The sequence below is a fragment of the Ostrea edulis genome, chromosome 8, assembly GCF_947568905.1.
Source record: "Ostrea edulis chromosome 8, xbOstEdul1.1, whole genome shotgun sequence".
NCBI classification, from domain to species: Eukaryota; Metazoa; Mollusca; class Bivalvia; order Ostreida; family Ostreidae; genus Ostrea; species Ostrea edulis.
The window spans coordinates 63,973,969-63,989,072 of record NC_079171.1 but is presented as its reverse complement, the minus strand read 5'-3'; the positions used below and the strand labels follow the sequence as shown (position 1 = coordinate 63,989,072).

Here is a 15,104-nt window from a genome sequence, read left to right as displayed (position 1 = left end):
ATATCAATTAATTGATAGTAGTGCCAAAACAATTCAAGATATTGAGCGGACAGCATCTTCATATGTCCAGAAAGAATTGACTCTTGATAAATGACCATATTACCTTAAAATCAATAGGCTCACCTACTCCTTAAGATGTACCAGTATACTAAGTTTGGTTTCAATCAAGCAAATGATTTTCAAAATATAGGAGACAACACATTACTTTATCCAGTTTGACCCTTGACATTTGGCCATGTGAAGTCAACATCCACTCCTCACGATGTACCAGTGTACCAAGTTTGGTGTCTGTCAAGGAAAGGGTTCTAAAAATATTGAGCGGACAATATTTTCCTATGTTCACAGTGGATTAACCGCTTTTGTCTAAGGTAGGTTATAAGAGGGGTTTAAAGAATTTTGTGGGAATAAAGAAGGTAAAAAATCTGGGTTTTAAACCATTCTGAAGAACAGCAGGACCAGGCTGGCTCAGGTGATCATTGTGGCCCATGAGCCTCTTGTTTATTAACATGGGATCGACATTTAATTTTTCTCTCTCAAATAGAGTCAAAAACAACGAAACATTAGGGAAATGCAATTACATGTATATTATGTATTCATGCTTGCATCCCTACTATATTCACACCGGGCCAAGACGGGGTTGCAATAGGGGCTCAAAGTTTTGGATAAGCTAATACATAGCTGAGTGTGTTTAAAAGATCTTTTAGTTAGGCTGTGTACAAGTTTCAAATCATAACTGAAGCTTCCTAGTACATTCCGGTTTGCAAAAAAAAACAAAAAAAAAAAAAAACAACAAAAAACCTCATCATAATGAATCATTTCAAATAAATTTTAATACAAATCTTTGTCACAGCATTATAGTAGATTTAGTTCGTATAAAAAGGTGATAATTCTCAGAATTACCATAAAAATAGAAATCTGTAGTTGTACATTATAAGTGAATTTTTAGTATCGTCCTGGATCAGGGTGCAAGGTCTATTCTTATCCTGTAAATGTCCAGAGTTTGCAAAATTACATGTATTGGGGATTGTTTTCACCAATACGAAAAGCCGATGATAGAATGTTATAAAATGACAAGATACTTTTATCAATCACAACTAGTAATGCAGTACTTAACATAAAATACGGATACAACAATTAAATTTTACAGTCTTCAAACTTAGCTACTGACCACAGGGCCGGGTTTCACAAAACTATGTCATAAGATAGATCGTAAGAGTGTCTTAAGATCTGACTTATGATAATCATAAGATGCGGCTGTTTCGTAAATTTACATTTTTTCACGAAGGACCATAATTTTTTTTTCTGCTTACCAATTGTAAAACCGTACTTCACTATTGTTCATAGATAGGGCGTGATGGGTAACCAAAACTTAAACAGATCGCAGTGCAAACAGCCTGGGTTTTCCTTTATTGTATAGATACGAATTTGTTCAACTATAACAATGACTTGAAGCATTATTTGATTAAGGATAATCAGTCAAGATATTGTTATCTAGTGGTTTATGTCATTTTTGACATTCGGATCAAGATTACATGGGACGCAATAAAAAGCAGTGCGTTGGTCTACCCCCATAGTTCTCTTCGTGTTTCTCATCCTTTGTTTACAGAAACACGTGACAAGTATTGAAATAACTAAAGATGGTATGACTAATTGGACTTTAAAAGATTTCTGATCAGCGTTTCAAAGAGAAGAGGAACCAACCCCCAATCCAAATTACCATGCTTAAATGTCCATGCATTAATATCGTCAAACACCCTGAGTGTTGTACAGTAAGAAGATTAATATAATATGAATACGTTTCGCATATTAATTCTTTTTTTACACAACAGCCATGCAAAAACGACACATTTCAATTTCAAAGAAAATGTATTTCATCAGTTTTCTACCGTAAATTTGGTTATTTTTGCTGTCAATTAATTTTTAGCGTTTTTGCGAGTCAGTTGGATTCGCAATTTTTTTTTTTCAAAAATAACTCTACCGTAAAAAAATATCAAGATCCACCAATTCGATGGCAGTTGTATTAAACTTTTGAAATAGAATAAGTTGATTTTATCGAATATACAGGTTCACGTTTTATCGACTATCCTATACCGTAGATAGTTTGGTATATTGTCATGCTCGACATTACTTTTAATTACATAATTAAATTTTAGTTTTCAATGCACCCACGCCTAGTGAGGGTCTTTATCAACATATAAACAAATGTCTGCTGGGTTGACAGAACTGAATCAATGACATAAATTCGTACGATGGAATTTATTTGTCGATTTATTTTTAGCTCCAGCATGAATTCGCAAAAATAAGAAACACAAAATTAAATATATAGGCTTTTTACTCAAATTCGCAAAATTAAATCGACGCAAAAATATCCAGATTTACGGTATATTTTCCCATTAAACATAGGGGCCTCCGTGGCCGAGTGGTTAGAGCATCGCGCTCATAATCACACGGCCTCTCACTTCTGTCGGCGCGGGTTCGAATCCCGCTCGTGTCGGTAAGTAAGATAATTTCCCATTTTACTTTCGGAAGGTCGGTGGTCTCTTACCAGCACACTAGTCTGAATTTCGCTGCTGTCATAGCCGAGAAACGACTCCGTGACCTGGACCGGTAAATGTCCTAGTAAAAATAAACAAGTGAAATCAAGAGAACGATGACGTATATCTTTATTATTTTAAGAACCTGTGACTTGAAATTTGGCATGCAAGTAGTTAATACATTAATCTATGCAAGGAGATCGGCAAATTACGCATAGCGTACCTAATTTAAGATTTTTTAGGCATTTGAAGCGAGTGGTTAGTTTTTTATCTGGGTCAGAGTTAGACCCCTTTCTATATTTATGGTATCACAGGGTTCGGGCCCAAAACGGGCTTAGCCCCTGTGCCTACGCCTGCTACAAGGGACCCAGTTTTAAAGGCAATGTCCAGAAGACCCGTGATTTTCACTTCGGGGGGACTGTTCCAGTCACTATCAGATTTGTGAATCACTGAAACAGCTTTTTTTCCCGGGAGACCATAAATTTTCTTTTTTCTTCATGCTGATTCTACAACGGTTAAATACTAGTTTTTAAAGGTAGGGCATGATAGGTAACAAAAACGTTAACAGAGCGCATTGCTTAAGTGAGGATTTGTAATACTACTGTATTCCACCCGTTTATTTCTTTTGCTGTATGTAAAACTTATACGGTACCAATTTTGATGCACCAGATGCGCATTTCGACAAATAATGTCTCTTCAGTGATGCTCAACCGAAATGTTTGAAATCCGAAATAACTATGAAGTTTTAGATCTAAATATAGCCAAAAAACAGCGTGCCAAATAAGTGGAGCCAAATTCGTCCAAGGATAAGAGCTATGCATGAGGGAGATAATCCTTAATTTTGAAACGAATTTCTAAATTTTATAACAGCAATTAAATATACATCCGTATTTTCAAGATAGTAACGAAGTACTTAGCTACTGGGCTGTAGAGACCCTCGGGGACTAACAGTCCACCAGCAGAGGCCTCGACCCAGGGGTCATAATGTAAAACTTATACGGTACCAATTTTGATGTACCAGATGCGCATTTCGACAATTAATGTATCTGAAATATGTTCAACTATCACAATGGATTGTCTGTCATGTAATAAAGTAAAACAGTTTAAAATCAATTGTTTAATTACGAATGATCAGTAATTGTGATGTTTTGTAATACACACAAGTCGACATAACTGTACCACATTTAATACTGCTGAATTTTGATTGGTTACACAATACTGTGCATGCGCACTAAGCCAATTGCATTTATATAAACGAATGCGGATTCCCCAACTAAGAATAAATTACGCGTACAGATAAAAGTGTAAACATAATATGACATCCGTCATATGAGATAAAATAGGTTACAAACAATTTGCTTAACTTAGACGGACGGTCTCTCAAAAAATGAAAATCTAAATTTTCAATATTAAATGAATGAAAATAAAGTTGTTACAGTTCATACTGAATTATCTAGTGAGCGGACAAGCACTATCTAGTGAGCGGACAAGCACTATCTAGTGAGCGGACAAGCACTATCTAGTGAGCGGACAAGCACTATCTAGTGAGCGGACAAGCACTATCTAGTGAGCGGACAAGCACTATCTAGTGAGCGGACAAGCACTATCTAGTGAGCGGACAAGCACTATCTAGTGAGCGGACAAGCACTATCTAGTGAGCGGACAAGCACTATCTAGTGAGCGGACAAGCACTATCTAGTGAGCGGACAAGCACTATCTAGTGAGCGGACAAGCACTATCTAGTGAGCGGACAAGCACTATCTAGTGAGCGGACAAGCACTATCTAGTGAGCGGACAAGCACTATCTAGTGAGCGGACAAGCACTATCTAGTGAGCGGACAAGCACTATCTAGTGAGCGGACAAGCACTATTCCAGTTAAGATTCCCTCATTATCTAGTGAGCGGACAAGCACTATCTAGTGAGCGGACAAGCACTATTCCAGTTAAGATTCCCTCATTATCTAGTGAGCGGACAAGCACTATTCCAGTTAAGATTCCCTCATTATCTAGTGAGCGGACAAGCACTATCTAGTGAGCGGACAAGCACTATCTAGTGAGCGGACAAGCACTATCTAGTGAGCGGACAAGCACTATCTAGTGAGCGGACAAGCACTATTCCAGTTAAGATTCCCTCATTATCTAGTGAGCGGACAAGCACTATCTAGTGAGCGGACAAGCACTATTCCAGTTAAGATTCCCTCATTATCTAGTGAGCGGACAAGCACTATTCCAGTTAAGATTCCCTCATTATCTAGTGAGCGGACAAGCACTATCTAGTGAGCGGACAAGCACTATTCCAGTTAAGATTCCCTCATTATCTAGTGAGCGGACAAGCACTATCTAGTGAGCGGACAAGCACTATTCCAGTTAAGATTCCCTCATTATCTAGTGAGCGGACAAGCACTATTCCAGTTAAGATTCCCTCATTATCTAGTGAGCGGACAAGCACTATTCCAGTTAAGATTCCCTCATTATCTAGTGAGCGGACAAGCACTATTCCAGTTAAGATTCCCTCATTATCTAGTGAGCGGACAAGCACTATTCCAGTTAAGATTCCCTCATTATCTAGTGAGCGGACAAGCACTATTCCAGTTAAGATTCCCTCATTATCTAGTGAGCGGACAAGCACTATTCCAGTTAAGATTCCCTCATTATCTAGTGAGCGGACAAGCACTATTCCAGTTAAGATTCCCTCATTATCTAGTGAGCGGACAAGCACTATTCCAGTTAAGATTCCCTCATTATCTAGTGAGCGGACAAGCACTATTCCAGTTAAGATTCCCTCATTATCTAGTGAGCGGACAAGCACTATTCCAGTTAAGATTCCCTCATTATCTAGTGAGCGGACAAGCACTATCTAGTGAGCGGACAAGCACTATCTAGTGAGCGGACAAGCACTATCTAGTGAGCGGACAAGCACTATCTAGTGAGCGGACAAGCACTATTCCAGTTAAGATTCCCTCATTATCTAGTGAGCGGACAAGCACTATCTAGTGAGCGGACAAGCACTATTCCAGTTAAGATTCCCTCATTATCTAGTGAGCGGACAAGCACTATTCCAGTTAAGATTCCCTCATTATCTAGTGAGCGGACAAGCACTATCTAGTGAGCGGACAAGCACTATCTAGTGAGCGGACAAGCACTATCTAGTGAGCGGACAAGCACTATTCCAGTTAAGATTCCCTCATTATCTAGTGAGCGGACAAGCACTATCTAGTGAGCGGACAAGCACTATTCCAGTTAAGATTCCCTCATTATCTAGTGAGCGGACAAGCACTATTCCAGTTAAGATTCCCTCATTATCTAGTGAGCGGACAAGCACTATCTAGTGAGCGGACAAGCACTATTCCAGTTAAGATTCCCTCATTATCTAGTGAGCGGACAAGCACTATCTAGTGAGCGGACAAGCACTATTCCAGTTAAGATTCCCTCATTATCTAGTGAGCGGACAAGCACTATTCCAGTTAAGATTCCCTCATTATCTAGTGAGCGGACAAGCACTATTCCAGTTAAGATTCCCTCATTATCTAGTGAGCGGACAAGCACTATTCCAGTTAAGATTCCCTCATTATCTAGTGAGCGGACAAGCACTATTCCAGTTAAGATTCCCTCATTATCTAGTGAGCGGACAAGCACTATTCCAGTTAAGATTCCCTCATTATCTAGTGAGCGGACAAGCACTATTCCAGTTAAGATTCCCTCATTATCTAGTGAGCGGACAAGCACTATTCCAGTTAAGATTCCCTCATTATCTAGTGAGCGGACAAGCACTATTCCAGTTAAGATTCCCTCATTATCTAGTGAGCGGACAAGCACTATTCCAGTTAAGATTCCCTCATTATCTAGTGAGCGGACAAGCACTATTCCAGTTAAGATTCCCTCATTATCTAGTGAGCGGACAAGCACTATTCCAGTTAAGATTCCCTCATTGAATAAAGTTATCGTCCCTGAACCTTGCTGGTTTCACGATTGTTCTTTTAGGTCTTGGACTCGGAACTTGCTGTTCGGCACGGCCTTCGGGTTGTTCATTCTGACTTTTCGGTAACACGATGTGATCTTCCTCGTCTGCAATCGGAATCGGTTCTTCTTTAGTTTTCATTATATGTTTACGATTTCTTCTTAATGTTTGTCCACTTTCTGTTGATATAATGTACGATCTTGGTGAGTTGTGTTTTTCCACAATAACAGCTGGTTCCCAAGTTTTGCCATATCTATATCGCACTGGATCTCCGAGTTCGAGCGGTTTCATATCCTTTGCACTTTTGTCGTAATACAGTTTTTGCTTTTGTTGTCTCTGTTTCAGCATCATTTTCGCATTTTCCGGTGTTTTCGGTTCAAGAAGTTTCGGATTGGTCGGTATGATGTCTCTAAGCATTCTTCCCATTAACAGTTGAGCAGGAGAATAGTCCATCTTTTTCATCCAAGATTGTAAAGAGCGATTTCCCATTAAGTTGTGAAGCAATCTCTTGTACAGTTGGCATTTTGAAATGTTGTCTTTTGATTGCCTTATTAAGGTCTCTCGGGTCTAGACACAGTCTAAGATTTCCATTTTTCTTCTCAACTATCACTAAACTGTTAACCCAGTCTGTTGCTTCTTCGACTGCCACGATTACACCGCTTTCCTCTAACTTTTCTAAAGCTTTCCTTAGTCTCGGCATGATTGTGTGTGGTACCCTTCTGGGTGGATTGATCACTGGCTTGACTGTCGGATCCAGCTCTATATGGTATTGGCCTTCGAATTTTCCTAAGCCATGAAAAACTTCTTTTTCGGCTAGTAGTGATTTCATTGTCACATTTTCATTTTGTTTTTTGACAACTTCTACTTTCTTCACCAAGTTCATCTGCGAACAAGTTTTCAACCCAAGAATCGGAGTTGTCAAAAAACAAAATGAAAATGTGACAATGAAATCGCTACTAGCCGAAAAAGAAGTTTTTCATGGCTTAGGAAAATTCGACGGCCAATACCATATAGAGCTGGATCCGACAGTCATATTATGTTTACACTTTTATCTGTACGCGTAATCTATTCTTAGTTGGGGAATACGCATTCGTTTGTATAAATACATTTGGCTTAGTGCGCATGCACAGTATTGTGTAACCAATCAAAATTCAGCAGTATTAAATGTGGTACAGTTATGTCGACTTGTGGTATTACAAAATATCATATGGTGTCAGAAAAAACTGATGAAATATAGACAATATGAATGAATTTCGACCACCTGATGTGCTAATATTTAGCGGTAATCTGTCCGAAAACTGGAGACGTTGGTCTCAGCGCTTTGACCTGTACCTAAAGGCAAGCGGAAAAGATAAGAAGGATGAAAAAATCCAGGTAGCCATTTTGTTTCACGTCATCGGGGAGGAAGATATAGAAATCTTCAATAATTTCGCCTGGACGGAAGATGATGACAAAGAAAAAATTCAAGCAGTCTTAGATAAATTCAAAGATTATTGTATGCCCCGCAAAAACACACTAATTGAACGGTACCTGTTCTGGGAAAGAAAACAAACCGAAGGGGAAACCCTCGACCAATTCGTCAACGATTTGAAAACAAAGGCTAAAAACTGTGAGTACGGTGATCAAACAAATTCAATGATAAGAGACAGAATCATATTTGGTATCCTGGATGAAAGATTGAGAGAAATGCTCTTGCGAGAAAATGACAGTAATGATGATGTTATCTGATTGTTTAATTACGAATGATCAGTAATGATGATGTTATCTGATTTGCTGTTGTTAGTTTTGACACTATGATTAATATTACGTGGATGTAATAAAAATCCTGTAAAGAAACAGCTGATTATAGAATGCTTTAATCTATCCCAGAGTTCTCTCTGTGTTATATTCATCCTTTGTTTACATAAAATTTAGATACACGTGGCCGGCATGAAAATAGCTAGAGGTTGTGTGAATAATTAGACTTTAACAGATTCCGATCAGCGTTCTAGATAAACCCAAACAATGCGCATTGATGAAGTTTCCCATCCAATTTTTCGCTTGATACACGCATCAAGTAAAGAATTATGAGTTTAATCTTTTAAATCAACACTCTTTGTATACTTTCATTAATAGTATTTTACACTATAGCAAAGCAAAACCCCTTACGTTTCCCCATACGTTTCAATTCTACTTTTTAATTTTGTTGACTAGTGGGTCATCTTCAGTGACCAGACCAACCCATTATAGTGATCGCTTTGGGCAATATCGCCGTCTTGTTAACGTTTATAACGAAATAGGAAGCTGAGAACAAGTTCGATCAAAACTATCATATTCTATAATATTTTTCCATTCACTGTGTTACGAAAAGTATTTGTAAAAGTCCAGATATATATTGGTATAAATGTGAAGCATGAGTTGAATAACAACTCGTTAACAATGAACATTTACATTCAAATAAAATATCAATCAAATAAACAACTAGATTTCCAAGTCTAGCGAAGTGTCAGTGATACAACGACCCAGAATCAATTTAATTAATAAGCAATTTAATTAATAAGCAATTTAATTTCCATATAACTATGAATGACCCCCTTTATATCTCTACGTCATGAATGAAAAGCAAATAGGTCAAATTATCTCTGTAATGGTGTGCCGGTCTCAGTGACGCAGTGGTTAGAGCGATTATTTTGTGAGAAGGGGGTCAGTGGTGTGGCCCTTGTGGGAGTCTTCAACATTTTGTCAAACATGAGAATGAAAGTCGAGGGTCTGAAAACTGAGCTCGAACAGTAGTATTCACGAGTGCCATGCATAGCTCTAATGTTGTGGAACTTTACCTTAACGACTTGTGAAGTTTCAGTTAATTGATTGATGTTTTACGCCACACTCAACAATTTTTCAGTTATCTGGTGTCGCCCAGTTTTTATTGGTGGAAGAGAGAACCCAGATACAATGTAGCTGGGAAGAGACCACCGACCTTCCGAAAGTAATCTGGGAAACTTTCTCACTTACATGCGCTAGCGGGAATCGAACCCGCGCCGACCAGAGGTGAGAGGCCGTGTGATTTTGAGCGCGATGCTCTAACCACTCGGCCATGGAGACCCTTTAAGTTAATTGAAAGAATTTAGGTCGACGCTTCTAGGTTGAGTACCCCCCTGTGAAGTAGAATAATTTAATATTGCATACATCATCTGATTTTCTTTCATCATGTATACACTTTAACATTGAGCCACACTCGATTTCTTTCAAATCTCAGTAACTTGATCGCAAAAAAAGTGAAATAAAATGTCAATATGATCGATTTGATATAGGTGTTTACTTTTTTTTTTTTTTTTTTTACTTTTTAAGCATTTAATGTTAGATTGAATTTTAAAAGATGCCTCATGTATGATCAATGTGTAGACTCGGTTTAAAGCCCACTTAGAACAATGAGAACATAATTCGACTGTATTATCCATTTCTTTATTCATAGTTCATGTACATGTAATTGAAAGTTCAAGATGAGACAAGCAATTCGCCACTTAAATCTATATTTTGTGAACTTAGATAGAAAAACCCTTATACACATGTATACTGATCTTACACTTCATTAATTTCAATTATCTAAAACTTGATCCTAAGGTCATAATTTGATTGACATATTAATATAATGACTCTGATGAAGGTTTGTGCTTCTTAAACATTTAATTTTAGATGAAATGAATGATTCAAAATGACAAATAGTTTGTCTGCACTGTAGTTGCATAAACTGATAGCCAGGGCAATCCTTTCGTTAGTTTAAATCCTTAGAACTGTCTGGACGGGTTCTACAGACCATGCATACCTTTTTATAAAAGCTTTTCAGTCTTTTAAAACAATCTTTTAAAGAAATATTTAAAAGGCTTACTATACTTCTGCTTCATATTTGAATATTCGATTGAACATAGATGTCCACAGCAAACTAATAACTCAATCTTATTACAAATAAGATGACTTCAGCTTCTCCATTGTCAACTTCCCATCTTTGTGTTGCAATATTCCACTGTCACCTAAATGCGGTGTTTATGTCAACTGATTTAATACGCTAGAGCATGTTCTGCGTATGTTCCAATTTCAAATCGAGACAAGCTACTGACAAATAAGTTAGTGTTACAGGGGTTTCAATAGTTTCGTATAGAGCCAGCATTAGGGAAATGGTGTGGTCGTTATAATGATCCAATTTTCGAAACAAGTTATTAGGTCAAATGCTATATGACGTGTCATACCACCATATAGTTAGGCCATTCTCTACTACTGATTTTGAATGCGGGATGCTCCATTTGCCTGGTCCAGGTTTAGGGATTACGTAAAGGACTATAACGCAGTGTGAAAAGTCAATGGATGCACGTAAAAAAAAAATTGAAGGTCGAAAGGTTAACATGATATTTCGATCTTACAAGGTCAAGGTCATTTTCACTTACCCTGGTCAATTTTTGGTGATCGGTGATCATACACAAAAAAAACCTTGAAAAGCGTCTTTGTACATGAGTAACAAAATTTTGCTTTGCTTACTGTGTAGGTATGAAAATCCAAAATGAAAATAGTCACTGAATTTCCCATTCTAATGATGACTTTCATGGCACAATATTTTATCTCCTGAAATTAAAGAGTTCCTATGGTGTGCTTTATCAAGTTACTGATATATTGTATCGCCGCATATCTACTATTAAACTATAAAAAAAAATTCATTTCGGTAAATAAAATATTGCCCCATGGAATTCATCATTTGAGTGGAAAATTTAGTGATAATTCATTTCATGTAATTAACATACTTAAGGTAACTCTTTACTCAGTTTTATCTGATACAAGTTTAAAATGTGTATTTATTTCCATTCATTATAGTTAAAACTAACAAATTATCAAATAAAATACATAGGTCATCACACTTTTCAAGACGTGAGATGTACATAAACAGAATCATAGATCACCGTCAGAAAATTGCAATTTTCCTTATACAGCGTTATTAAAATTCCCTACAAACTGGTTATGACGATATAGTAGCATTCATAACAATTTCATGAAACTGTATCTTCACAAAAATATAGATCTACAAGATGTCTGTGAAAAATAAAGGAAATCATCGCATTATAGACTTGATAAAGAAATCATTAGAAACAGAGTTATTGCCCTTGGATTCAATATTTTGAAACGGATAATTGATGATTCATCGACTTTTGAAATATTTTATTTTAACCATTTTTTTTACAATAACTATAGGAAAAGACTCCAATAGAATTTAGTTGCCATCATGCATAAATCTAAATAAATCACTGATTTTTCAAAATCCGATGGCATTGCAGGAGGGTGGAATTATTTTAAACAGTAAATAATGAAGCATTAACAGTGATACAGCGTTGTTTGATAGTCAACAACTTATTTGAAGCGAAAGAGCAGTGTCACCTTAATTTAACCAAAGCTGAAAGTAAATTTCTAGACATGAATTATGAAGGACCGCCCCAAGATTCGGTGAAGTTGTCAGTCCAAATATTCACCCGAACCGAACCTCAGCCGAGATTAGACTGAGTCATACTCCTCGTTGAGGCCTCGTCAAAAGTGTGTAAAAGCAGGAATCATGTGACCATTTCTGCGGGAATGTACTTGTGAATATGAGAGTGGTGAAACAGAGAACACACGTGTCATTTTTTATCCTCAACCAGTTTGTTGTGTTTTCGCATTCATATATTTTAGAATATCCAGTGAACTCCATCACATTTCTTTTACATACTTTAGGGCTGAATTCTGTGCTGAAACAATTTTGCGCACACGTTTCCTATTACCCCTTCCCAGAATTTTCTTGTATATATTTGTGTCTGTTTATATCTCACTAAGCTTATAGATACAGCCCAGTAGATAAGTACTTCGTTACTAGCTTGAAAATACGAATGTATATTTAGAATTGCTGGGATAAAGTTTAGAAATTCATTTCAAAATTAAGGATGATATTTCCCTCATGAATAGCTCTGATCCTTGGACGAATTTGAAAATTTCGGCTTGAGCATCAGTGAAGAGACATTATTTGTCGAAATGAGCATCTGGTGCATCAAAATTGGTACCGTATAAGTTTTATATACATCATGTTCATCGTCGTGCCATGGACAATGGCGGTCAATTCGGTCATACTGAACGTTATGCTGTTGTTAATGAACTTTAACTTTGAAATTATCCCCGAAATCAGAAAAAAAAATATTTCCGTGTGAATGACGTATGAAAGATCGTCTGCTCTAGTGAATTGTGATGTAAACAAAGCTGAGTTGAGTTGTCATCCGATAAGAAAGAAGTGATTACAAGATTAGAAAACGATGGATTAAAAATTAGTGAAATTTCAATGATGTTAGGAGTGTTAGAATCTAAATGTAGATCTCTTTTGTAGATTTTACTTTTTATGACGAGGTAGCCTGTTGATGGCTATAAGAACTATTCGTCCGAGAAAACCGCCCCGTCGTGGAGAAACCAGGTTCGAGCTGAGGTTCATTTTTCTGATCATTGGTTTTCTGCAACCCGTCTCTCCGTTTGTCTGTAAACATTTACACATTTTCGGCTTTTTCTGTAAAACCGTTGGGCCCAATTTCAACAAAGAAAATTTGAAAATTGTTTTAAGAAGAACAGGTCTATGATTAGTATGTAATTATCCCAATAGTTAAGATGGATTTGTTCAATGTATTGAAATGTTTAAACTGTACTAGTCTGGGATGTAGTGTTATATCAGAGTTATCTTTCTTTTCCCTACATCATTCTTATCTGAATTTTATGAACCATTGTGATGGTCTTAAAAAAGTGATTTTTTCATCTTTAGATGCATTTTTTAAAGATGGGTCGATTTGGTATATCAGGTGAGGCTAGCAAATTCGTGAATAAAACATCGCCCTTGTCACTGACAATTCTTGTAAAGGAAAAATCTTCTACTCAAGACTACTGCTAGTTTGAGCCTCGGTTGATTTTCCTTTACGGTATATACCTCGGTGCCAAGTCAGAAGTATCTCCCCATGGACCTCTAACATGCTGAAGTTACTCAAAAGCAGCAGGGACATTAATAGTGATAATAGATTCATCATCAGATAGTGCATATTCTCTTTTTGATAGATTTAGAATTATTGCAAGGATACTTTTTGGTAGATATTTGTGTTCTAAAGACATAACATGAAGAAGTAATCTTGGTAATTTTGTGGTTACTCAATTCTCATTTTTGCAGTGTACATGTAGCGGTTACTAGAGATGTCTGGTAGATTGATTTTCTTGATACTCTGACATATTGCAGGACTTGGATAGCTCTACTCTAAATTCCAGGTTTGTTAATGTTAATGTTCCATTTTCATGCCCCCACCATCATGTAGTGTTAACCTGTTCTGTCCGTCATTCTGTCATTATTCAATTTCTGCTATTAATGCAGGGATCTAACTGAAACTTGGTGTATAGATGTATCATGAGAATACTGTGGTCAAGTTGTTCTTTGGGTCTGATTGATTAATTATGTCTCCCCTCTTCCAGGGGGAAACATATTGTTTTTGTACTTTTTGTCTGTCTGTCACAAAATCTGGTGAACACTTCTCCTGTAAGACAGGCACAAGACTTCGTGCAATGCTTCATTGCCATTTGTAGATTTGCATATTGTCAGGACGTGATGATCCAATTATTTTCTTAAACATTATAGTGGATCTAAGAGGGTAGAAGATGTAATATGGCTTGCATACACTTCTCCTATACGGGTTATTGAAACTTTCTGCAATACTTTATAGCCATTTTAGTAATGTGAATATTGTCAGGACAGAAGGATGTAAAACTTATACGGTCCCAATTTTGATGAACCAGATGCGCATTTCGACAAATAATGTCTCTTCAGTGATGCTCAACCGAAATGTTTGAAATTCGAAATAACAATGGAAGTTTTAGAGCTATTTTAGGGGGAAACTGTGTGCCAAAAAAGTGGAGTCAAATTCGTCTAAGGATAAGCGCTATGCGTGAGGGAGACAATCCTTAATTTTGAAATGAATTTCTGAATTTTGTAACAGCAATTAGATATACATCCGTATTTTCAAGCTAGTAACGAAGTACTTAGCTACTGGGCTGTAGAGACCCTCGGGGACTAACAGTCCACCAGCAGAGGCCTCGACCCAGGGGTCATAATGTAAAACTTATACGGTACTAATTTTGATGCACCAGATGCGCATTTTGACAAATAATGTCTCTTCAGTGATGCGCAACCGAAATGTTTGAAATCCGAAATAACAATGAAAGCTTTAGAGCTATTTTAGGATCCAAATTCATCCTTAAGGTAAAAGTGGATCTAAATGGGGTTAAGAGTGCAAATAGCTTTTGAACACTTCTATATGGCTTATTGAATTTTTGTACAATACATGTACTTAATTATCATTAATAATGTTCACTCATTATTTTGTATCAACGAAAGGTGAAGATAACGAACAGTAATCAATCTCATAACTCCTACAAACAATACAAAATAAATAGTTTGGCAAACACGCACCCCTGGACACATCAGAGGTGGGATCAGGTGCCGAAGAGTCTATGTATCAATATGCAATATTTTGTTGACTAATGTGGCTGTTATCTATATACAATACTAGTCCTTTTAACACATATGAATCCACTGAATGAAATGT

General features: G+C 37.0%; 1 protein-coding gene across 2 annotated transcripts in view; it reads left to right on the top strand.

Moving 5' to 3' along the window:
• LOC125660925 (sodium-dependent glucose transporter 1A-like) overlaps positions 1-15,104 on the top strand; it is a 210,509-nt gene that overhangs the window by 191,960 nt on the left and 3,445 nt on the right. The window lies entirely within an intron of this gene.